The 23,397-nt window shown below is 42.1% G+C and overlaps 2 long non-coding RNA genes across 2 annotated transcripts; one reads left to right on the top strand and one right to left on the bottom strand.

Moving 5' to 3' along the window:
- Window positions 1-16,053: 16,053 nt before the first annotated feature.
- Window positions 16,054-16,647, top strand: LOC111948513 (uncharacterized). The gene is made up of 3 exons (XR_002874527.2): window positions 16,054-16,207; window positions 16,275-16,360; window positions 16,447-16,647. It is a non-coding gene; the product is annotated as an uncharacterized LOC111948513 (long non-coding RNA).
- A 1,811-nt stretch (window positions 16,648-18,458) lies between these two features.
- Window positions 18,459-19,444, bottom strand: LOC144981468 (uncharacterized). The gene is made up of 3 exons (XR_013647109.1): window positions 19,296-19,444; window positions 19,023-19,146; window positions 18,459-18,906 (listed from the first exon to the last, which is right to left on the bottom strand). It is a non-coding gene; the product is annotated as an uncharacterized LOC144981468 (long non-coding RNA).
- Window positions 19,445-23,397: the final 3,953 nt, after the last annotated feature.

Here is a 23,397-nt window from a genome sequence, read left to right as displayed (position 1 = left end):
GTAATTGATAAATTGTCTGTCGCAGTGGATGGAATACTGGAATGTCTTACAATTGAAATATGTAACAATTCAGGGAAAAATGTCATTATAAGCTGTGTTTATAGGTCGCCAGGGTCAAGCTTAGAAGTGTTCAGTGACTGGATGGAAAAGATGTTTACCTCTCTAAATAACAAAATATTATACATCTGTGGAGACTTCAATATCGATCTGATAAACCCCAGCAAACATAAAGCAACCGACGACTTTATCAGCAGAATGTATGCTATGAGTTTATATCCAACCATAACAAGACCCAGCAGAATCACTACTCAAAGTGCTACTCTTATTGATAATATTTTTACAAATAATATAGAATACACTCATATGAGTGGACTAATGATATGTGACATAACTGATCATTTACCAGTTTTTGCACTATTTGACATCAATGTGAAGACAAAGAAAATTATAAAAGAACCAGTCTACAAAAGGCTAAGAAATGAAAAAACCATGAATGCTCTGAATAATGACTTATCCAGACAAAACTGGAACTCTGTGTACAGAGAGAAAGATGTCGATATTGCTTATAAATGTTTTTTAGAAATATTTAGGTCACTTTACAATAAGAACTGTCCAATTTATAAATTCAAGAACAAATATGCCAAATGCCCTTGGTTAACCAGCGGTCTACAAAATGCTTGTAAAAAGAAAAATAACCTGTATAAAAAATTCTTAAAACAGAGGACAAGAGAAAGTGAATAAAGATATAAGTCATATAAAAATAAACTAACTGAAATAACACGTTACAGTAAAAAAGTGTACTTCAATAATCTACTTAATGAAAATAAATACAACGTAAAGCGAGTTTGGGAAATATTAAATAACATCATTAAAAATGGGACAAAAAAGCGAACTTATCCAGATTACTTTACAGATGAGAAGGGTCAAAGCTATAACATCAATGTAGCAGCAAACGGTCTCATAACTATTTTGTAAACGTAGGTCCACAGTTGGCAGCGGAAATTCCAAAATGCAAAACTAGCAAAGACAATAACCCACCCATCGAAAGGATCCCACACTCAATCTTTCTCTCTGATGTGAACGAAAATGAGCTGATATCAATTGTGAATAATTTCAAGAGTAAAAACTCAAAAGATTGTGAGGATATAGATATGAAGGTGGTGAAAAAAGTCATTCATAGTGTAGCTAAGCCTCTAACATACATATGTAACTTATCATTACAAACTGGGAGATTCCCAAACCAAATGAAAATAGCCAAAGTGATTCCCATCTATAAGAGTGGAGACAAACACCAATTTACAAACTATAGACCTGTTTCTCTTCTTCCACAATTCTCAAAAATTTTAGAAAAAATATTCAATGATAAATTAGCTTTATTTATTGAAAAATATAACATTATTTTTCATGCCATTAGGGCAGGGGGCATGATCGGGTTCCTCACCTTGGGCCTGGATGACACGGTTTTCAATGTCCCAGGTAAGGGCGCCCACGATACAGGTGGAAGGGACGATGGTGGCTGTGGACTTGTCCGAGGAGCTATATTTGCGGGAAAGAGCATCGGGCTTGACATTCCGGCTACCGGGTCTATAGGTTATGGTGAAACGAAAGCGATCAAAAAATAAACACCAACGAGCCTGTCGAGAGTTAAGCCTCTGAGCCCCTTGAGCCGATCAAAAGCCTGTTGAGCTTCCTGGGTCCATTGGAAACTTTGAGTGGTGGAAGTGAGGCGTGTAAGGGGTGCTGCAATACTGCTATAATTCCTAATGAATCGCCTGTAAAAATTGGCAAAACCAAGGAATTGTTGGAGTTTTTTCCAGCTGTTTGGGGGTTCCCAATTGGAAACAGCTTCGATCTTTGAAGGATCGGGTCGAATGCGTCCCGCCTCTATGATGTACCCCAGAAACTGTACATGGTCAACGTGAAATTCACATTTCTCTGACTTGACATAGAGTCGATTCTCCAGGAGTCTGGTGAGAACCTGGCGGACGTGTTGTTCGTGTTGGGTCTGATTATTAGAATAGATGAGGATGTCGTCAAGATAAACAAAACAAACCGGTTCAGAAAATCACGAAGGACGTCGTTTACTAGTCTCTGGAAGACAGCGGGGGCATTAGTCAGCCCAAAGGGCATGACCAGATATTCATAATGACCTAGTGGAGTGTTGAATGCCGTCTTCCACTCGTCTCCCTCCTTAACACGGACCAGGTGATAAGCGTTGCGTAAATCCAGCTTGGTGAAGACACGAGCTTCCTGAACAGAGTCAAAAACAGATGAAATAAGAGGTAGAGCGTACTTATCTTTTATGGTGATTTGGTTGAGTTCCCGATAATCGATACAGGGGCGTAGTGTCTTATCTTTTTTCTTCACAAAGCAGAAACCAGCTGCTACAGGGGATGACGAAGGGCGTATATGACCCAGGGATAGTGCCTCCTGGATGTAGCTCTCCATAGCGAGTCTTTCGGGTCCGGAGAGGTTGAATAGACGCCCCTTAGGGAGGGTGGAGCCAGGTTGTAATTTTATTTCGCAATCATAAGGGCGATGGGAAGGCAGAGCGCAGGCTTTAGTTTTGCTGAAAACGTCCTGTAGATCGTGATAACAGGTAGGGATATTTTCCAAATTGACAGCAGTATGATTTTCAGGGGACTGCCGATAAGTGGCGGGTATAGCGGAAGAAAGGCAATTAGCCAAACAGTATGCGCTCCAATTGGTGATTTGTCCAAGGCTCCAATTAAACTGTGGGTTGTGAAGCTTTAACCAGGAAAACCCCAGGATAATCGGGGTGTGTTTGGAACGTGTGATGAAGAATTGGAGGGTTTCTCTGTGATTACCGGAAGTGAGTAGCTGGACGGGTTTGGTGCGGTGTGTAATCCGAGAAAGGTGCTGACCTCCCAAGCCGGAGGCCTCAACAGGGTTATCCAAAGGTTCTGTGGGGAGACGTAGTTTAGTGACGAGATCCAAATCAATCAGGCTTTGTTCGGCACCGGAGTCTATGAGGGCCTTGGTGCTATGGACTTCAGTTTTGGTACAAAGTTTAACAGGAATGTAGAGGAAATTAGGAGTAGTATGAACGGTGGAACATTCCCCATGCGACTTGTCACTAGGCGGGGAATTCAGGAGTTTACGTCGCGGGCATTTAGAAACTAAATGTCCCAGAGCACCACAGTAGTAGCATGAACCTTCTTCATGACGCCGCTTTCGCTCCCCCGCCGACAGTTTAGAATGTCCAACCTGCATAGGTTCCTCCGAAGTGAAATGATCTGCTTTGGTTGGTGACTGGCGCGGAATAACAGAAAAATAGGGTTGGCTAGTGGATATGTGTTGATTACTCTGGCGATCGTTATGCCGTTCACGAAGCCGGGAATCAGACCTGAGAGCTGCAGAAACAAGCTCTTCGAACAAGTTAGCATCTGGTTGGGTGCATAGATGATCCTTAATGGATTCGTTTAGGGACTGGTAGAATATTCCTTTTAATATTCCTTTTAATGATGAATTTAGTGGTGAATTAGGCCAAGCAGAGAGGGGAGGGGGGAGGAACCTGACAGAGGCACCATGACACTCTTACAGTGACCCCATGTTGGCTCTTCTACCTGTTCTTCACATAGCTGGTAACCCATGTTGTGATATGCTGTCCCATTAAGAGCACAGGTAATCTGGATTTGGTCATCTTGAAAACTGTGTATCTGGATCAGGGTGATCCAGTCCAATGTTGCTTTGAAAAACCGGCATAAAAGTAAGACGGATTACCTGATCCTGCATAGGAAAAAATGTGATTTTTCAAATCTGGATCATTTTGATCCAGATTCAACTTTTTGAACAACTGGCCCTAGGAAACTAAAATGTAAATGGCCTTACATGGAATGGCCCCGTCCTATATTAAGGACCTCATAGTCCGTTACCATCCAATAAGAACACTTCGCTCGAAAAATGCAGGACTGCTTGTGGTTCCTAGAATCAGTAAAAGTACAGTTGGAGGTAGAGCGTTTAGCCACCAAGCCCCTGTTTTATGGAATAAGCTCCCAGCTCATGTAAGAGAGGTCGACTCAGTTTCTACATTCAAAGTTAGACTGAAAACATTCCTCTTTGGACAGGCTTATTGTCAGACTAGTTAGTATTCAGAGATTATTTAACTTAATGTGTTTAAATTAAACTTAATAACAATAACTATTTGTTTTAAAAGGCTGCTAGAAGTTGAAGCTGGGGTAGCTATGGTGCACTGGGGCTCTGTCCTCTTTTCCCATCTACTTCTACCCTTCCTCTCTTCTCTATTCTTGATCATTATTCATCATTTAGTTTGCCATGCCTCTGTTTGGTGCAGTGCGATTCATGTATTGTCACTCTTCCCCTCTTCCCTCCTGGGGAGTGGGAGTGCTTCCAGACTCCAGTTGGCTCATCCGTGCGCCAGTTCCTGACCGTCTATCTCTTTTTTTTTTTTTTTTTTTTTTTTTTTTTTTTTTTTTAACTTGTCCTGTCCAACAGCTGGGCAGACAGACGAGAGCTGAGGGCCTCTTGTGTTGGACATATTTTGCTTTAACAAGAGGGGTTATTAATCTTCTGACAAACCAAAGGTATGTCTGAATAAACCCCTTTTGTAATTGAGGCCAAACTTTATTAATTTCAATCATGTCTGAAAATCTTTGGTGTTGGACCGGACGGAAAAGGAAAGAGGGGAAGAAGAGAGAGGGACGCTAGAGAGAGGGGGGGGTAGGGGGTGATAATTGGAGGGGAAGGGGGATAAGACCATGAAGCAGCATACAGCAACAAGTTTACTGGTTGTTAATCATTATGGTAAGGTTCAAATGCAGTACAAAAAGGGCGGGGCCCGTCCACACACACACTCAAATGTTATAAACACACCTGCTAGCTGCAAAAATGTCCACCTGTCGACATGTACACAAAACAGATAGTGTTCACACGCATACTTATGCCTGATAACCAACTAGTGTGAAATATTTCAGTCATTCAGTCATGCAAGCTATTAGTGCAAAGGTGAGCTAACACGAGTGCTCAGGTGAGGTTTTATGTTCTTCTAAAATGGATGGTGGAACGTGAAAAGAAGGAGGGAGAGTGCCCAGCCATCCCCACCCCAAGACCCCCACCGCAGCGGCAGCCGGAATCCCCCCAACGCCACACGGGAACCGGCAGGGAACAACCGCCGCCCGGGCGACCAAGCCCGCCACCCAGGCCAGGGCCAGCAGGGCCGCCGCAAGGCCCCCAGAGCCAGAGGCCAGGGAAGCACGGAGGGAAAGAGAGCGCCGCCCCAGCCCAACCAGGAGAGCAGCCCCCCCGCCGCACCGGGAGAACCCAACGCAGAGCCCCACCGGAGAAGGACGCCCACAGCCCCAAACGAGCACCCCACCACCACCCAGGAGTTCCGGGCATCCCCCCGCCCCAACCCCAGGTACGAGCCAGGACCCCCCAAGGGAGACCCGCTCCGCACTCCAGGCAGCCATCCGCCCGGCCCACGGTTGGTCCAGGGAGGAGCGAGGCAGGGGGCCCGCCGCCCCCGCCCAGGAGGGGGGAACCCCTGGGAAAAAAAGAGGGCCCACAAGGGGTGTTATAAATATGGCCCGACCAGGCTCGGCCACAGTTGGAAATTTGGCGGGGCCCAGCACTCAGGAGCAAGGACCAGAACCCACCCCCCAGGGACCAGACACCCCCGGCTCAGATGTAATGTGAACTCCCCCACCGCGCGGAGAGAGCACCGCCGGGCCCAGGAAGCCGGCACCCCGGGGACACGGCCGCCGTTGCAAAGGGGGGCCCGCACCCCCCACCAGGGAAGAGGCAGGGGACAGATGGACCCAGGTCCCACCTTCCTTGCAAATTGTGTGTGCGTGTATGTGTGTTTGAGATGGTGTGTGTGTGCATGTGTGTGTGTTTATGTTGGGATGTATATATTGAGGGGGGAGGGGTGTGTGTACTAAGGGGGGTGCAGTTAAAATTGGCGGGTAGGGCACTAAGGGGACATCTCCTGATTACTCACAGTGACGTCCCCTCACCCTCCCCACCAAGGGGCCCTAAATGTCTAAGGTGCGGTTAAAATTGGCGGGTAGGGTGCTAGGAGGACATCCGCTGCTTGCTGGCAGTGATGTCCAAGCACCCCCCCTACCAAGGGCCCTACATGTCTAAGGTGCAAATAAAACCGAAAGAGGGGGGGCCCACTCCATACGGCAACCATAGGAGGGGGGCCACTGCCTAGTAAACCCCCCCCCCAAGGCTCATCGCAGGCTAAGCCCCCCACCCCCTCACCCTATTATGAGGTTATATGAGGAAGGGGGTAAGTTGGGGACAGCTGATAGACTGTCTATCTCGCCTTTGCTCCCGCTCCTTCACCTGGCTGTGGATCCTGCCTCTGGCTCATCTCTGGCTCGTCTCTGCTCTGTACCTGACCGAGTACCTCATCTCTTCTCCTGCTCCTACACCTGGCTGTGGTTCCTGTCTCCGGCTCGACTCGCGCCCCTGACTGTCCCCCCAACCACGGCTGGATGAAGCTCGTCTGCTGGACTTTAAATATGTAGTTGTAGACTTAGATAAGTTAATTCTTCTCTAAGAGTTCTGGTAAATCGCCTGTCCGTCCTGGGGGAGGATCCCTCCTTCATGTGGGCACCCCTGAGGTTTCTACGTTTTTTCTGGAATACGTTTTTTTAGGAGTTTTTCCTTACCGCGAAGGGGGGTCTTAGGGCAGGGATGCCAGTATAGCTTAGTCAGTTTGTTAGTTTATTTTAGTATTTTCCTATTGAACTCTTTGTATCATGATCCTTTTGAGTTTATGTTTTACTTCGAAGCCCATCGAGACGACTGTTGTTGTGATTTTGGGCTAAACAAATAAAATTGAATTGAATTGAATTGAATTATCTTGAAGAAATCCAAGGAATGTGGAAAACTTCACTGTTCAGTAGCAGGTATTTCTCTCTGAGTCACACTGGTGGAAGTTTTGGATAAAAATGTTCTGGATCCATTTTAGGTCAAAGAATCGAATCATTCAAAATGAACAAATATTAACTATGAATCATTTTGGTAACTTCAAGTAATTATATGAATCAACTTGTTGTTAATATGAATCGTTGCACCCTTATAGACTTATAGCAGCTGATATCAGTTGTACTGATAGAGAGTTTTTCTCAATACTGACCGATTTCAGATTTCAACCTTGGTCCTCTTTAATATTTTGCACTTTCTCAGCTTCACGTCTTCTATACTTATTCTTTGTGTAATTTTTATTTATTATGATTCAACTTAAATGTTCTGATTTCTTTGTATGATCTCAATATGTGGTTCTATGGTGAAAATTGTGTCACTAGGTCATTTAGAAATCCCCTCACTGATAAAATGTTGATGTGATGGACTTATTTACTTATTTACTCTCGTCATGACGAGAAAAAAGTCGACACAAAGTTTCGAGAAAAAACCCAAAGCAAGTAACACTGGAACAATTTGTGCTTTTTTGTTTGATATGTAACCCCCTTCTCTAAGAAACTGTGTATTGTAAACATTATTATTATTATTATTTTGTAATCCCCTTTTATATATTTTAAGATGCTTTGTTTTCCTATCAGCAAGTTCTATTTTTGATATTACTGATAAGTTTTTTACTTGAGGTGATTTAATAAGCTTGGAATGATGGCATTGATTACCACTGCTGATGATCTGTCTGATTCCTTGATGTTGGATTTTGTATGTTAACGTTTTGTTCAATAAAGCTAAAAAAAAAAAAATCTGTTTTGTGTACATGTCGACAGGTGGACATTGTTGCAACTAACAGGTGTGTTTATAACATTTGAGTGTGTGTGTGGACAGGCTCCGCCCTTTTTTTTTTTTTTTTTTTAATTTAAACCTTACCATAATGATTAACAACCAGTAAACTTGTTGCTTTATGCTGCTTCATGGTCTTATCCCCCTTCCCCTCCTATTATCACCCCCTACCCCCCCTCTCTCTAACATCCCTCTCTCTTCTTCCCCTCTTTCCTTTTCCGTCCGGTCCAACACCAAATATTTTCAGAAATGTTTGAAATTAATAAAGTTTGGCCTCAATTACAAAAGGGGTTTATTCAGACATACCTTTGGTTTGTCTGAAGATTAATAACCCCTCTTGTTAAAGTAAAATATGTCCAACCCAAGAGGCCCTCAGCTCTCATCTGACTGCCCAGCTGTTGGACAGGACAAGTTAAAAAATAAAAAATAAAAAAAAAGTTTTGAGAAAAAACTCGCCGTGTCGAGATAAAAGGCGAAATAAAGTTTCGTGATTAAAGTCGCAATGTTGCGCGAGAGAGATTTTATCTCGTAAATTTGTATGATAAAAACTCGTAAATTTATGAGAAAAAACTCGTAAAATTTACGAGATCAAAGTCGAAGTGAACATGCAGAACAGCAGGTGAACGCCGTGCAGCAGCAGATCAGACCGACTAAACGTAGTTGAACAGGTGAGCTGAATGTTTATTGATAACGTTCCAAATGTCTGGAAGCTCATTTGTTTGATTTACAATTTATTAAAGTTTTATTTATTGAGGGTTGGTTTGCAGGATCTCAGCAGCCGTTGATGAAGCCATCGGGTATCCCTGCAGCTGTTCGCTTGAATCCTTTTTTCCTCCACCAAAGACCAGATCTCTACTGAAGGAATTTATATATTTGTCCTCATTTTATTAGGGTTTTGTGTGTGCTTTAACGTTCTTTGATCTTTGAAGGGACATCCTGCAATTTGCATATGTAAAGAGGTTTCAGTACTACAGCTGCAAGCTCATCCCCCTTCAGGGAAAACAGAGCTTTTGATCTTCTGAGACCAAATGAGCAAAGATCATAAATTAATCTTCTCGGACTGATTCAATTTGTGGGAACCTCTGAAGGAGCCAAATCACATGTGGAGAACTGTTAAACTATCAAATGAATGAACTCAGTAGGGGTGGGATTATATAAGCTTGCTTCTTCCCACTCCTTTTCAAGCACTAAATTAAACTCTACTTATACCTCAGTTAATTATCACTGTATTTAATTAAGCATATATGATTTAAGTGACATTTTTGTTTTGTTTTCTGTCTTTTTAATCTATGCATTTCATCATTGCTGTAATGAGTTTGATAAATACGTGTAAATTCTTTATTGCTTTGACTACAATGCTTGAAATAAATCAATAAAATAAACAAAGCTTCAGGATCTACTACCTGCTGGGGAGTTCCTGCCGCCTGTGGCGGACCTCATGGAGATTCATTTGGTGGACAATGTCCGTCTGTGAAGTAAACCCCTGGACGTTTGGAGTGGGAATCGGATGCTGTGATTCCAAATATGGACTGAAGGAAGTGGGCAGGCTTTTCTGCCGGCCAATTCGAGCGTCCAGAGGAGGAGTTTGGCTGCCATGTTTTTTTCCTGAGGAGGGGGCTGAATCCACAGGTTAAAACAGCTGGACGGAGGAGATTCCTTTGTCTCTCAACAGGCTGGCATGTTAAGACGCTGTTAACTTTGCGCTTTGCAAGCTCTGGAATTTTGGGAACCCGGACGTCCGTTTTGATTTTGTTTTACTCTGTTTTAGAAATATTGTTAGGGAATAAATTTGTTAATCTTAATCCGACCGAATCCAGTGGTTTTCTTCTTCTCGACTTTTTTTTGAACACGCAAGGAAAGTAATCTCAAAGTGACAGATTTTTTCCTACACTACGTTTTTGTGACACTTCCGTCTGAGGAGGAGAAGCACTTTTTGCCTTTTTCAACGTTGTAATGCTAATATAACCGACTATTTTCATTCATCTTTGTTTTTAATGATGTAACGGGACGCTTCATCTGCAGGAGGAGGGGGCGTATGTCACACTGTTTACTTCCGCATTGGTGTTCGGATGACAGGTTCATGACATTAGGTGACAGATGAACTTCAGGTTATGTGAATGAAAAGGAGAATAAAGGCTGCAGCGGTCCTCTACACCCAAACGTGTCTCTGAGCTCCTTATTTTACATATAAAACTCCGCTTTACTGACACTGAACCCCGGAAAGAGGGCTCCACTCACAATAATCTGATTTTGAGTCGCCAAAATGTTCAGAATGTCTTTGTTTTAAACCTATAATAATCCAGAAATGAAGCTTCACAAAAGGCTCCACATATTTCATCTTCAAGCTAGGCTCCGATAAACAGACAACTTTGGTGTTTTCTCCTAATCTATGAATTTTTTCCTGTAAATTTAAGAGTTATTATCTCCAAAATTTACGACATTAAATCTTTTTTTTTTGATGGCCATAAAACTCTGTCGTAAACTCTGAAGTACAAAGCCACTAGCTCACTAACATTAGCCATAACACTGAATACTCCTGAAAGACAGCTTCATTTCTCTCGCGCAACATTGCGACTTTAATCTTGAAACTTCATTTCGACTTTTATCTCGAGATCTTTTATCTTTTATCTCGTCACGTTGGCCAGAAGCTTTTTCCTAACCGTGGCCCTAAAACTCCTTCGTACAGCTCTGCAGAGAGTTTGATCAGAATTGGTTCTACAGAGGATTGGGAGGCCTGAAAGCAGCCCCGACCTCAATTACAATGAATTGTCTTATTTGCTGTTTTGTTTTTTGAAGACATTCTGATGTTCAACAAATCTTGGTTAAACACAGTGATCCCATCTCATAGAAGTGTTTGGCCAGGCTGGTCAAACACTGAAACCAAGAGAAAGAAACAGTTTTTGAAACTAAAAGAATTCTCGTTCAGTTATTCAGAAACAGAAGGCTGGGAGTTATTTTTTGACTCTTAAGCTCATTTTTATCGCATGCTTTTATCCTCAGTTGAATTGTAAGGCTCTGCTTGCTGGTCTTCTAAAGAATCAGACAGGGCTCTAACATAGTTCTGCTCATAAAAAAATTATAAGATGAGCTGCAATGTCACAGTGGGATAGACATGATCCATTTTGTTTAGGTGCTTGTCATCTTAGAGCCAGTCTGTTTTGTCAATCCCGACGAAAATATTAGTCACTAAGCAGCGAATGCTGTGGGTGACCTGCTGCATGCTCACATTGTGGGTGTGGTTATCTTTGCTATTATATTTTCATAATTCGCTAGACATTTTTTTCTGAATGCGCTATAATTCTTTTCATTATTTATTATAATTTTTTGAGTTAATGCCTTTGATAGTTTTGCATAGTTTCCGTAATCCAGTTGTGGTCAGATAGATTCTTTTCAAGTTGCAAAATGAAGTCCTTATTGATGATTGATTATCTTCAGAAAACAATCATTTCAGTCAGACAACTCTTGCAGTAAGAAATATTTATTTGACATTTTTCCACATTCTTTAAGTTGGCATTCACATATTTTCGTTTGGCATAAGGCTCCGTTCAATTCCATAAAACTTCCATAAAATTCCATAAAATTTCCATAAAACTTTCGGGTAACAAAACCCCCCTTTACGGAGCCCACAGGTGGAAGCCGGGGAGGAGGGTGGGGCGAAGAATGAGCGCTGAAGGTAAGAAAGAATGAACAACTGCGCACCTGGCTTAAATAGGACGCTGAGCAGGTGAGTTAATTAACTGAACCGCCCTGGGGTATTTACCTGAAAACACTGCTTCGAGTATCTGCCCGAAATACGATAAATCGTCATTTCAGTCAGACAACTCTTGCAGTAAGAAATATTTATTTGACATTTTTCCACATTCTTTAAGTTGGCATTCACATATTTTCGTTTGGCATAAGGCTCCGTTCAATTCCATAAAACTTCCATAAAATTCAATAAAATTTCCATAAAACTTTCGGGTAACAAAACCCCCAACACTAAAATCATCCAGAAGAAGAGAAAATGTGAATGTATAATCAGTGTGTAATAAAATGGGGTGTGTTTTCGGCAGCATTCCATTTTCATTTCATTTCCCAGTATGACTGCTATGTGTGACCCGGCACCATTGACCGTTTGGGCCGCCCCCGTTCGAGTACAGCGCCACGAAGGGAACATGCTATCTAGTGGATCTGCTATGTGTGACCCGGCACCATTGACCGTTTGGGCCGCCCCCGTTCGAGTACAGCGCCACGAAGGGAACATGCCATCTAGTGGATCTGCTATGTGTGACCCGGCACCATTGACCGTTTGGGCCGCCCCCGTTCGAGTACAGCGCCACGAAGGGAACATGCTAACTAGTGGATCTACTATGTGTGACCCGGCACCATTGACCGTTGGGCCGCCCCCGTTCGAGTACAGCGCCACGAAGGGAACATGCTATCTAGTGGATTTGCTATGTGTGACCCGGCACCATTGACCGTTGGGCCGCCCCCGTTCGAGTACAGCGCCACGAAGGGGACATGCTATCTAGTGGATCTGCTATGTGTGACCCGGCACCATTGACCGTTGGGCCGCCCCGTTCGAGTACAGCGCCACGAAGGGGACATGCTATCTAGTGGATCTGCTATGTGTGACCCGGCACCATTGACCGTAGGGTCGCTCCCGTTCGTGGAAACCACTAGAGGAACATACTATCTGAAAGAGAGAGGGAAAGAAATAAAAGGGGAGCCAACATAAAATTACTTATACGTGATCTTAGAACGTAAGCTCACTTCCGCAAAACGCTGTGCAGAACTATAATTTAAACCGCCAAACAACCCGTATGATACACTAACTTAACATCCAATCCAAAGCTTCCGATGGCGTATGACATGCTTAACAGCCATTATTGGAACTTCTATTAAACCAAGAACAAGTTTGATGGCCATAAACTCTTCCATTTTGGCAACTATATATACACGCGCTTAAGTAACATCCATTATTTCGAAGCTCCCAACGACAGTACCACGAACGAGCTTAATAGCCATAATTTTCTCCATTTGGCATACCAATTATAAGCGCTCAAGGAACATCCATATAATGAGGTTCCATGCCAATATTAAGAACGAGTTCAACGCCCATAATTACTATGCTTCTTTGGCATACTACAAACAAATGAGCTTAAGAACCAGATTCGAGCTCCTCGCAGACTATGATACAACTTAGAGCAACCTAAATTTTGAGGCTTCCACCTGGCTATAATTTTCTTTTAACATCTATAATCGAAGAATTTACATTCATTCTGCGGTTGACATTGATTAATTAATTCAGTCAGAAGTGTCATTGGAATGCAGAGGAGGTCCAACGCCCCGTCACTTTCAGTGCAGCAATAGGTACGTCGAGCAGTCATCGTTGCAGCACCAGATCAAGGAATGCATGGGTGACATCATTTCCTGGAAACGGAGAAGCTGATCGGGGCGTAGGTGTTCGCAGGCTCAGGATGCGATGCATAGATAAAAACAAAGCAGTATTAGTCTTGACAAGAATATATAAATAACCCAGAAACTGATCAGTTTCAAAATGATTGAGATAAATTAAATAACAGTGCTTTTAAAAAACAAATCTGAGAAAGTGAAATTTAGTAGATAGTAAAGGTAAAGACCCATTGTGGATTTATCGCACCCTAGAAACCACCATAATTACAAATTCCAACAGTGAAATGATAGTGAAATATATGACCTGCACGAAATCTTAACACCAATTTTTTTTTTTATATATTCCAATGATGAGAAAAGTAACCTTTGACAGTTTCAGAGGGACGCACCTTCAGGAGGCCATCGAGGAGTAGTAGATGGGAAGAGTAGCCAAGGAGATTTGTAGATGAGGAAGGTCAACATCCCACGTGGCAAAGGATTACAGCTCGGCTGGATTTGATGCCTTGTATTTGATATAAGTGGTTCTCAAATTTTTTAATTAGCCAAGGGCGACTGGATACTGCAAAAGAGAACTTGAGAGCCATGAGGGATCATAGGTTTTGATAGTATTTTTGCTAGACTGAACCTTAAGCATTTAGAGGCGGAGTATAACAAGCCTCTAAATGGGGATGCATCTAGCAGAGTGTCATCTGCTTAAAAAAAGCAGATAGAAGACTGACTTGTGGACACAAGATTTAACTCTTGAACTAAGCTTGAGAGCGCAAGTGATATATATTTCCTACGGTCAGGGTAGAAGTTGCTCAAGGTGTTATTTAAACATTAACCAAGTAAACCGATGACACAATACTATCATTTAATATTGAAACAGCCTTAATATAATCTCCAAGGATGAAATAACCGGACGACCCCTTAAGAACCATCAGAGCCGTAGATTCTGGCGGCCGGACAAACACAAACCACTCTTCTTAAATCCTTTTCCCCCAAACCAGAAGGCGCAGACTCAGGAGAACAAGTGGAGGGAGCCTGAAGACACAACAGGTATCACAAAACCACTCCAGGCATAGAGAGGGAAAGATCAAACAAAACACGAAAATCCAGAACAGGAACACGTGGCCCAGGATCGAACAACCCAGAACAAGAACACAAGATGAACGGATGACCATAGGACCAAAGCTACAGCAAATGTCAGGTGGCCCAATCATTGACGAATCATATCCAACCAAAATTTGAATAAACGACATGCTGCACAAAAGCTAGAGATGACATAATGGGGAGAGACAAGCATCAATGGGCGATAAAGTCGATTTTATGAGGACTGCCACGACAACGGAAAGGTAAACCGGCAAACACCTCGAGCGCCAACTGAAGGCCAAGAGACGCCACTGAGAGGCATAGAGGCAGAACAGTGAGACCATCAGTGACAGTCATCCTCAGCCTTATATCGCGTTCGGAGGAAAATCGTGGAGACAGCATGGGGAGCTGAAGAAAATGTATACTAATCCTGAAGGCGCATGGGGAACCAGGCCACTGATGCCCAGAAGATTAACTGCGAGGTGCTAACAGGTCCAGATCAAGTCACGTCAACCTGAACACTTCCTAGGGGCCACCCTCAGTGGCGGCTTTGAAAACGATGCCCCGGAAGAATCCATCACATAGCCCCCACAAACCTCCAACCAAACTAGAGAGAGAATAACAAATTAACTGTCCAGCCGAGAAAACAAGGCCGCGACGAGACCGACACACTCACTAATGCGGCCGACGCAAGTCCCTGAGGACAGGGCAGGACCCACTGGGGTACACAGAGCGGGGAAAAACAGGCGAAGCAGAACCAGATGCAGAATGTGCGGGGGCAATGAACGAGGATCGCTGAGTGAATAAAATGAGCCATAGACGCTGCATAAGAGAGACCAATCATAGGGAAAAATGTCCACAGAGCAGAGACGGGTCCAAGAGACACTGATTCACATTCTAACTAACCAGCAGCTACAACAACAAAGAAAACAAACAGAAGAAACGCCATAATAATAAAGCCAGCATCAAATTAAAGATAAGATTTACACACAGCTCCCAAAGAACAAAACAGCAACAGAAAACAAATGCTAAAAGCCACGATAAATTCAGCCAGCATGAGAAACCTGTCCAAACGAGGACTGCCAGCCTTCACAACCACAGAAAGGACCCCACAACCCCTGAAAAAAACAACCGGACGACACAGAACTACGCAGCAGAAAAGGAATCAGAAGCGCATCATGAAGGACCCGGAGTCAAAACCACAATTCCCAGGGTCCTTAGGGGCGTGACGTCACCGAAGTAAACAGGAAGTGAGACGCAGCCATAGAAAACTACACGGGAAAAGTACCGCATGACGCTCACCGTGGATAATTGGGGTGACCACGGCAGACGAGAAGACCCGGACTACTCCTGATCGGGGGGCACGGACATCCAGAACATCGCGGAAAGCACACCCCTTGCAGATGCACGCGACTGCGGCGAAACGAACGCGCTGTGCGCCGTCAGCCGCCCGCGGATAGGAGGAGAAATTAAGGAGAGCAGACGCGGCGAAACGAAAACCCCACATCAGAAAGATGGGGATCATCCATCCGAAGGACGTGGGAACACAGCAAGACGCGGCCTCGGAGACCGGCGAAGAATGAGCGCTGAAGGTAAGAAAGAATGAACAACTGCGCACCTGGCTTAAATAGGACGCTGAGCAGGTGAGTTAATTAACTGAACCGCCCTGGGGTATTTACCTGAAAACACTGCTTCGAGTATCTGCCCGAAATACGATAAATCGTCATTTATGATATATATATATATATATATATATATATATATATATATATATATATATATATATATATATATATATATATATATATATATATATATATATATATATATATGTGGCAGGATTAATTGGCTCAGGTGCTGTAGGGCAGATGATTACTAGCAGTGGCCTCATGGGGCGCTATAAAGGGCAAAGAAGCCTTCACTCGGCCAGGGGCAGCATTTGGCCATTGGAACCGCCCACTTCCTGTTTTCACACCTCCGGCTAGCCTCACAGGTAAAGTAGCGGTGGTAGGCTAATGACAAGAGTTTGTTCGCTGCCTCATATTAACACACTCTTTCAGCTCCGGATGAGACCTGCAGGCACAGATTGAGCAAAATACAGCCTCTGCAATTGAGCGCGCCTCCCAGGTGACGAACAGTCTGTCTGGTAAGCCGGCGAGGGTCAAGTCCTGCGCTTGCCTTTAAGCTGTTCTTTTTTTTGTTTTATTTTGGTAATGTTTGTTGTTCTTGCAGCGCCGGGGACTTTCTGACGCTCCCACCTGCTGAACAGCTGCTGCTTTTTATATATTGAATTTTAGAATTATTTTAAGGAACTGTCACCGCTCGTGATCAGAATCCCTGTAGACTCCTGACCAGGGTTCTGCCGGGCCCGGGTGCTCCTCAGCTGCCTTTGAGCCTGAGCAACGGAGGACTAACGGGGCGTCACGCCTGAATCCTCCACCACCGACGAGAATAAAAGCTCGGCCGCGCTCCGTTCATTGCGCAGCACCCTACGGGCGGACTTACTCTCACGAGAGTTTCTTTTATTTTGTTTTTAGCATTTTTACACAATTCTTTTAGACCTGTGTTTTAACTGGATTTTATTGTGTGATCCACCTTTGTTTCCCCCCCTCCCTCAGTGCTGAGGACTCGGGTGCCAGCCCAGAATTCTAGGTGGAGGCTGTCCCCCCAGTTTGGAGTGACGTGTCCTTGAGTGAAGGGTTCACAGTGTGTATGGTCTGCATCACGTGAGTGGGGTGAAATTTTATCTTTGTTCTCTGGGAGCCTCCACCTCCCTTAAGTCTTTTGGTCCTCAGCATACTGAATTTGTTGTGTATGTCTTTTAACGGGTCCATTTTTAATTGGTTTTAATGTTTTGTAATAAAATCATTTTAATTTTTGTACCTCCGTCTCCTGCCTTCTTTTGTGTGCATCTGCCAATAGAAAAATAAACTCCCTCGGGACCACATATATATATATATATATATATATATATATATATACACACATACACACACACACACTGTACAGACCAATAGTTTGGACACACCTTCTCATTAAAATGAATTGGATGATGTGTCGAAACTTTAGAAACAGCTAAGATACTGTGCAGGACGCTCAAGTTCCCAGGCCTCTGTAGAGGACCTGAGCTTGGCAATTTTTTAAACATTAATAGTTAACTAGTTCCCATTTTTTAGCTGTCACCACTTAACTAGTTGTACTTTTGGAACTACCAGTTAGGCTTAAAACAGCCTGATATCAAGGTATTTGATTTGATGTTGAAAAGGCCTGCCATGACTGCTGGCTGTCTGTGGCACTTGTGGTATCAGCCAGTCTAGGGATAGCCAAGAAACGCTCATTCGATTTAGCTTCTAAATGTCCTGTGGTGGCATACGCCAAAGAACATTCTGGTGAGAAATCTGCACCACATTTATGGTGGATCCTAAATGTGTCCAAGGCGCAAACAGGTGGGTGATATTGAGAAGACGGCTGCAGAAAGAGGAGCAAATAATTTCCCGATGGAGCTGCAAAGAATGTAACCAATTAGAAGAACTGCTTTAACCCTTGTGCTATCTTAGATGACCCCACCCTTACATTGACGTGTTCTCCCTACCATGACAAAGGTGGATAAAGGTGGAAAGATTTCATGTAATCCATGGACACCAGTGAAGATCACAAATCATTGAAGAAAAAAGGTTCAGAGCACTGTCTAGTGGGTCTAGATGACCCAACTCCCAATGTTAAAGTGCCTAGGATAGCACCAGGGTTACACATGGATTATTGAGCTGTTTCGATGGAGGAAGCTGATTTGCTGTGGCAACCCCTTAAGGAAAAAGCTGAAACAAAAAAAAGGAAAAGATGTTTCCAGGTAGATGTGTGGGAGACTTCCATATGCAGATATATCCTATAGAACACTATTGGTAGATGTCTAATAGTCAAAAAATAGAGTTGTCTGAGATTTCCAATAGACATTCTCCAATAGATGTATATTTTTTATCTAACAGACATCTTTTGCCTGATGGGAAGAAACTACCCAAATGGTTTCTTTACAACGAGCAAGGCATGATGGGATTGTGACATGATTAGCTGTGGATAAGCTGTCTACTAGAGATTATGACCCGGGATGTGCAATAGTCCTCTAAGAATTGATATCTATCAGATGCATAATGTATATACTGTATTTATAGCTGTAAACATTGAAAAAGCCATGGTTTAGACATCTAGATGTGTCTGATGGTGGGAAGTGGAAAACAAAAGTTAGATACTGAACAACAGGTTTTCTTATATTGCATTAAAGATCATCTTGGCTGCATTTTAAGTCGATGTAAGTATATCTCCAACTCAAAAATTGCAGTAATTCACTAAATTGATTTTTTTCTTTATCCCTGAAATTCATTCACACTTTTTTAACTCCAAAGAAACTTTTGTCAAACCTTAAATAGAACCATCTGCTGTAGTCTTAATGATACATCACAAAGAGAATTACTACATGACAACATGAATTACAATATGACAAAACTAATAAAAGGTATAAACTTTATGTGGAGCGCAAACTTTAATATTGCATATTTTGCAAAGTGTAATATGAGTTGAAAAAATAAAATCTTCTAAAGTTGAAACTTCAGTTTCTGCTTCAGAGCTTCAGGGCTTTTTTCTTCACTCTGCAACACAGCAGCGCATTTGCAGCAGCAACACAGTCCTTTACGCATGGAGCTGGAAGACAAGAAATGTAAAACAAATGATATTCTTAATTAGTAAATTCTGTTTATCATCATACCCCTAAAAATCAGTCCAGATATTCAACTAAAAGTACATTCTAGACATATTACCATTCTGAGCTTGGACCCATGAAGCAGCCTTCACAGCCAGAAGCTCCCATTCATCCTTTGCTTCCATCTTGAATCCATGAAGCCAGATCAGAGCCAGAATGGTGGCCCACACCTCACTGCTGACCTTTTCAACCAAATCAAGTCAAATGTGAAACACAAAGAAAACATGAGAAGAAACACTCTAGCTAACATTTTAAAGTGTTAAAGACTTTCAATGATTTCAGTTCTTTCAATCTCCTAAAACGGCTTGATTATTGTCTAACAGTGACCCACCTCTGCAGGCTTTGACTTCTCCACCTCCTCACTTGCTTTTCCCAGAACTGAGGCCAGAGCTGCATCAAGCAGCCAGCAGCCGGACGCCTTCTGGAGGGAAACCAGCTGCAGCAGAGGGTCTCTGCGGGGCTGCTCAGGCACAGCGGCTTCTAAAAATATTGTCAAATAAGAAATCCATTATGTAGGAGGAGTTCTGTTAGGCCAAATAGCATCATCATCTCTGTATTACTCAAAGTGATTTAGTATTTGAAACATTTTAAGTATAAGGTAGTTAAAGTATTTAAGCATTTAAACAGCAAAACATTTTGGTGGAGACAGTGTGGTTTCTGGGAAAAAGCAGTTATCTCCTCTGCAATGACATCATCTAATTGTAAAGGCAAGACAATAAGTCTGGAAGTAAACTCTGCCCCTCAGATTGACAATGATCCCCCCTGCAGAGAGTTTAATCAGGAATTATCCCCAGATTTAGGGTGTGCAAAGGAATTGGATGGCCTTAACTGGGATTTTTTGTACTAAAGTTAAAGTCCCATTATCTGTCAGATGCCTAGGTGAGTGAAATTTGTTCTTAGCGTTTGACCCATCCACTGGGGAGCAGTAAACCATCTGGTGGTTTAACCCCCAAATCTAACCCCACACTGCTGAGTATCAAGCAGGGGTGGCATTGGGGGTCCCATTTTTATAGCCTTTGGTATGACTCAGCCTGGGTTTGAACTCACAACCTTCCAGCCACAGGGCAGACACTCTTCCACAAGGCCACTGAGCTGTTCAGTGGTTAGTCTGGTTGGTGAGCAAAAGTGACTTATTTACAACTAATGCTTGTTAAACATTGTGTTGCCATCCCATAGAAGTGTTTAATCAGGCTGGTGACCAGTATAGGGAGGGGATTCCAGACTGTTTTGGATCATGACGTGTTCCCCACACTGCTGACACTCCTGTTTGTTCTGTTTCTTGACACAAAACTTCTTCCATTACAAAGACACACATTTCATGTTCTGACAGAATTGCAGAAGTGTCAACATTTTGGTCTATGACTATAACTATGCACGTCCTCCAGGTTTGAATGTTGCCCACTATACAATTTGAAAAGGTACAGCATGAAAGTTTCTCCTAATAGAAAGTGAAATAAAAAAGTGAAAAAAGAATTATTTGTGTTAGTTTGTTTCATTTTAATTTGTCACATATGGATTTTAAAGTCATTTCAAATTACCATTGTTAAAAATTTAGGATTTTTTTTTTCAGCCTGTGGTCACGCATAATGCTGCTAATTCGGTTGCTGCACAAAGCAGGTTGGGCACATTATCCATGTTATGCACACAGCCTTAATAAAACTTACAAAAGACTCCATTACGACCCTCCCTGAGCTTTTCAACATCCAGTTTTGTAGCTTTTTTCCATCACAGAACGAAAGCAACAGAGAAGCTCAAAGAAATGCAGAAGCTGTTGAAGTTTCCAGATCACAAACTGATTCAATCCATTGAAATACTAGGAACTCTGTATTTTACATGATTGAGAGACTTTGTGAGCAAAAATAAGCAGTGACCACTGTACTTAGTCCATCTGCATAGAACTCAAATGAAGGGGATTTGTTCTTGTGGAGGTTTCCCATCAATGATTCCTTGAGATCATCTGAAGAAGTTATGCAGGAGTTATAATCTGAAAAACACATGTCAGTTTTAAAGCCAATCCCACTGGTCATATTGCTTAGATCATTTCCAACTCATGTGGCCCAAGGAAGAAAGCTAGGTTCTGGACTGTCAGCACAGCATCAGCATTGTTTCATAAACCCACCATGGTTTCAGAACCAGCTGGAGACAAGATAAAAAAAATTTGATTCTGGGACACAGCTAATTTTGACCCCAAAAAAATCTTGTTCTGGATCGGATCCTTAACCAAGCACAAGCTCTGCCACCAGCTCAGCCTTTTCAATGGTTCCTGCAGTTACTTCACACTATCCTGCCGAAGTTTTTGCATCAGCAGCAACAAGAGGTGGGATGAGGACAGCGTTTTACAATCAGATCCTCAAGCTGCAGCAGCATCAAGTTGTTAAAGATGCAACTACTGAACTGGAATGGGCTTCTCCTCTGAGTACCGGCACAGTTCAGTTCAGTAGTTGCTGGAAAATATATGAACTGGCATGTATTTGTATTATAGCAAAAAACATGTAGGAATTATTGCAACATCTAAATCTGCAGAAAGGATTTTCTTCAAGGCGTGACAATTAGGTATTAATTACCTTTATGAGAACACAGCCAAAAAGGGCACCTCAATTTGTGATTTGTGAAGTTCCACATATTTGCATGCAATTGCAGGATTCTTTCTTGTGTTGTTTTGTTAACAGTGTTGCTTTTGTTTACTGGTTTCATTTGGGAGGCAGTTTAGCTCAGGCAGTAGAGCAGGTTTTCCACCTATCAAAAAGTCTGGCAGATCGATCCCTGCTCTCCCCAGCCAGCTGTTGCCCCAAGAGGGTGGCTCATCTGCAGCTCACCATTCCCCCCAGGGGGTGGGACAAAGTGCGGAGAAGAATTTCCCCATTGTGGGATAAATGAAGTATCCGTTTTATTAATAGTGACTTTTTCCTTTTATTACTGCCTTTATTTAAAAAAGTGTTTGTGGTGCTGTTATATTTACATTGTTATGAAATTGTTGCTTTTTTAAATTTTGCACTAGTTACTGCTTTTTAAAAATTAAATATTGTTATTGTATTATGCCATTAATGATAAACGTTCTATATTTGATGTTGGTTCACTTCAGATTTCTGTGCTTTGTTAAAAATTTTGTTTCTGTTTCTGTCCTTCAATGACAAAAAAGGCGTATTTCCTAAATTATTCTAAAATCACAACATTTAAAAAAAAATATATCGACATCTGCAAAAATGGCCCAGCAACTACTTGATATCAGCTTGATACCCAAATTCCCAGTATTGCACACCCCTTTATAGCACACCTGTGAGGTAGGATGGATAATCTCAGCATAGAAGGGCTCACTATAACAGACTTAGACAGATTCATGAAGAATATTTGAGAGAAATTGTTATTTTGTGTATTTAGAAAGAAATTTCAGACCTTTGAGTTCATTGCATGACAAATAGGAGCAAAAACTAAAATATTGTGTTTACATTTTTGTTCAGCGTAATATCTACAGCTATGCATGCCCTCCAGCGTTAAATGTTCCCCACAATACAAATTAAAATGTATTAAATAAAAAATATATACTTTGGAATCGATTTATTAAATTGAAATACTTTGTTAGATTGTAATTTCACAAAGTTATAAAATAAAAAGATTTGTATTCACTTTAGACTTTATCATAAAAAACATTGTAGTGTTTTTCTTACCGTAGTCTTCTAATAGGTCTGAAACAAGCATCATATGAAAGACAATTATTTTTTATAGAAAATAAATTTATGAACAAGTTTATGTTGTAATTTTCAATCTGCTGTTTCTTCTTGGTGACTTGAAAGAGAAGAACAAAGGAAACAGAATCTGATTTCAGAAGAGATCAATCTTACCTTTTAAAGTTCCTGCAAATATTAGAAATAAAAACATGTTAGAAGTCACTACTGGTTCTTTTCTCAAATTGTTTATAAATATAAAATGTTTTTTTTTCTGTGTTTTAATTATTATATGAACATCGAAGGCAAATTTGAAAGACAACTTAGATTTTATCATCCAATCAGGAATGACTCCTATCCATATTTTCCAATGTCTTCTTTGTTAATTTTTTAATTGTATTTCATGATCTTTAACATGTTTTTGCGTGTAGTAGTGTAGTGTAGTGTTTATATCTGTTGATATTAAATACACTTTAGGACAGCAGTAATCAGGTCTTTCATCAAGTTTACTCAGTGTGGCATTAAAAAAGAACTTAAAAACTCCCCCTCCTGGCCACTTCATTGGGTGGACTTGTCCAACTGCTGGTTAATGCAAATCAGCCAATCACATGGCAGCAACCTAATGCATTTATGTAGACATGGTCAAGATGGTCTGCTGCAGTTCAAGCAGAGCATCAGAATGTGGAAGAAAGGTGATCGAAGTGACTTTGGTTGTTGGTGCCAGACAGGCTGGTCTGAGTATTTGAGAAACTGCTGATCTCCTGGGATTTT

Source organism: Oryzias latipes, chromosome 13, assembly GCF_053564925.1.
Source record: "Oryzias latipes strain Hd-rR chromosome 13, Olatipes_Hd-rR_3.1".
Lineage (NCBI taxonomy): Eukaryota > Metazoa > Chordata > Actinopteri > Beloniformes > Adrianichthyidae > Oryzias > Oryzias latipes.
The sequence above is the reverse complement of the archived record's forward strand: the minus strand, read 5'-3'. Positions and strand labels throughout refer to the sequence as shown.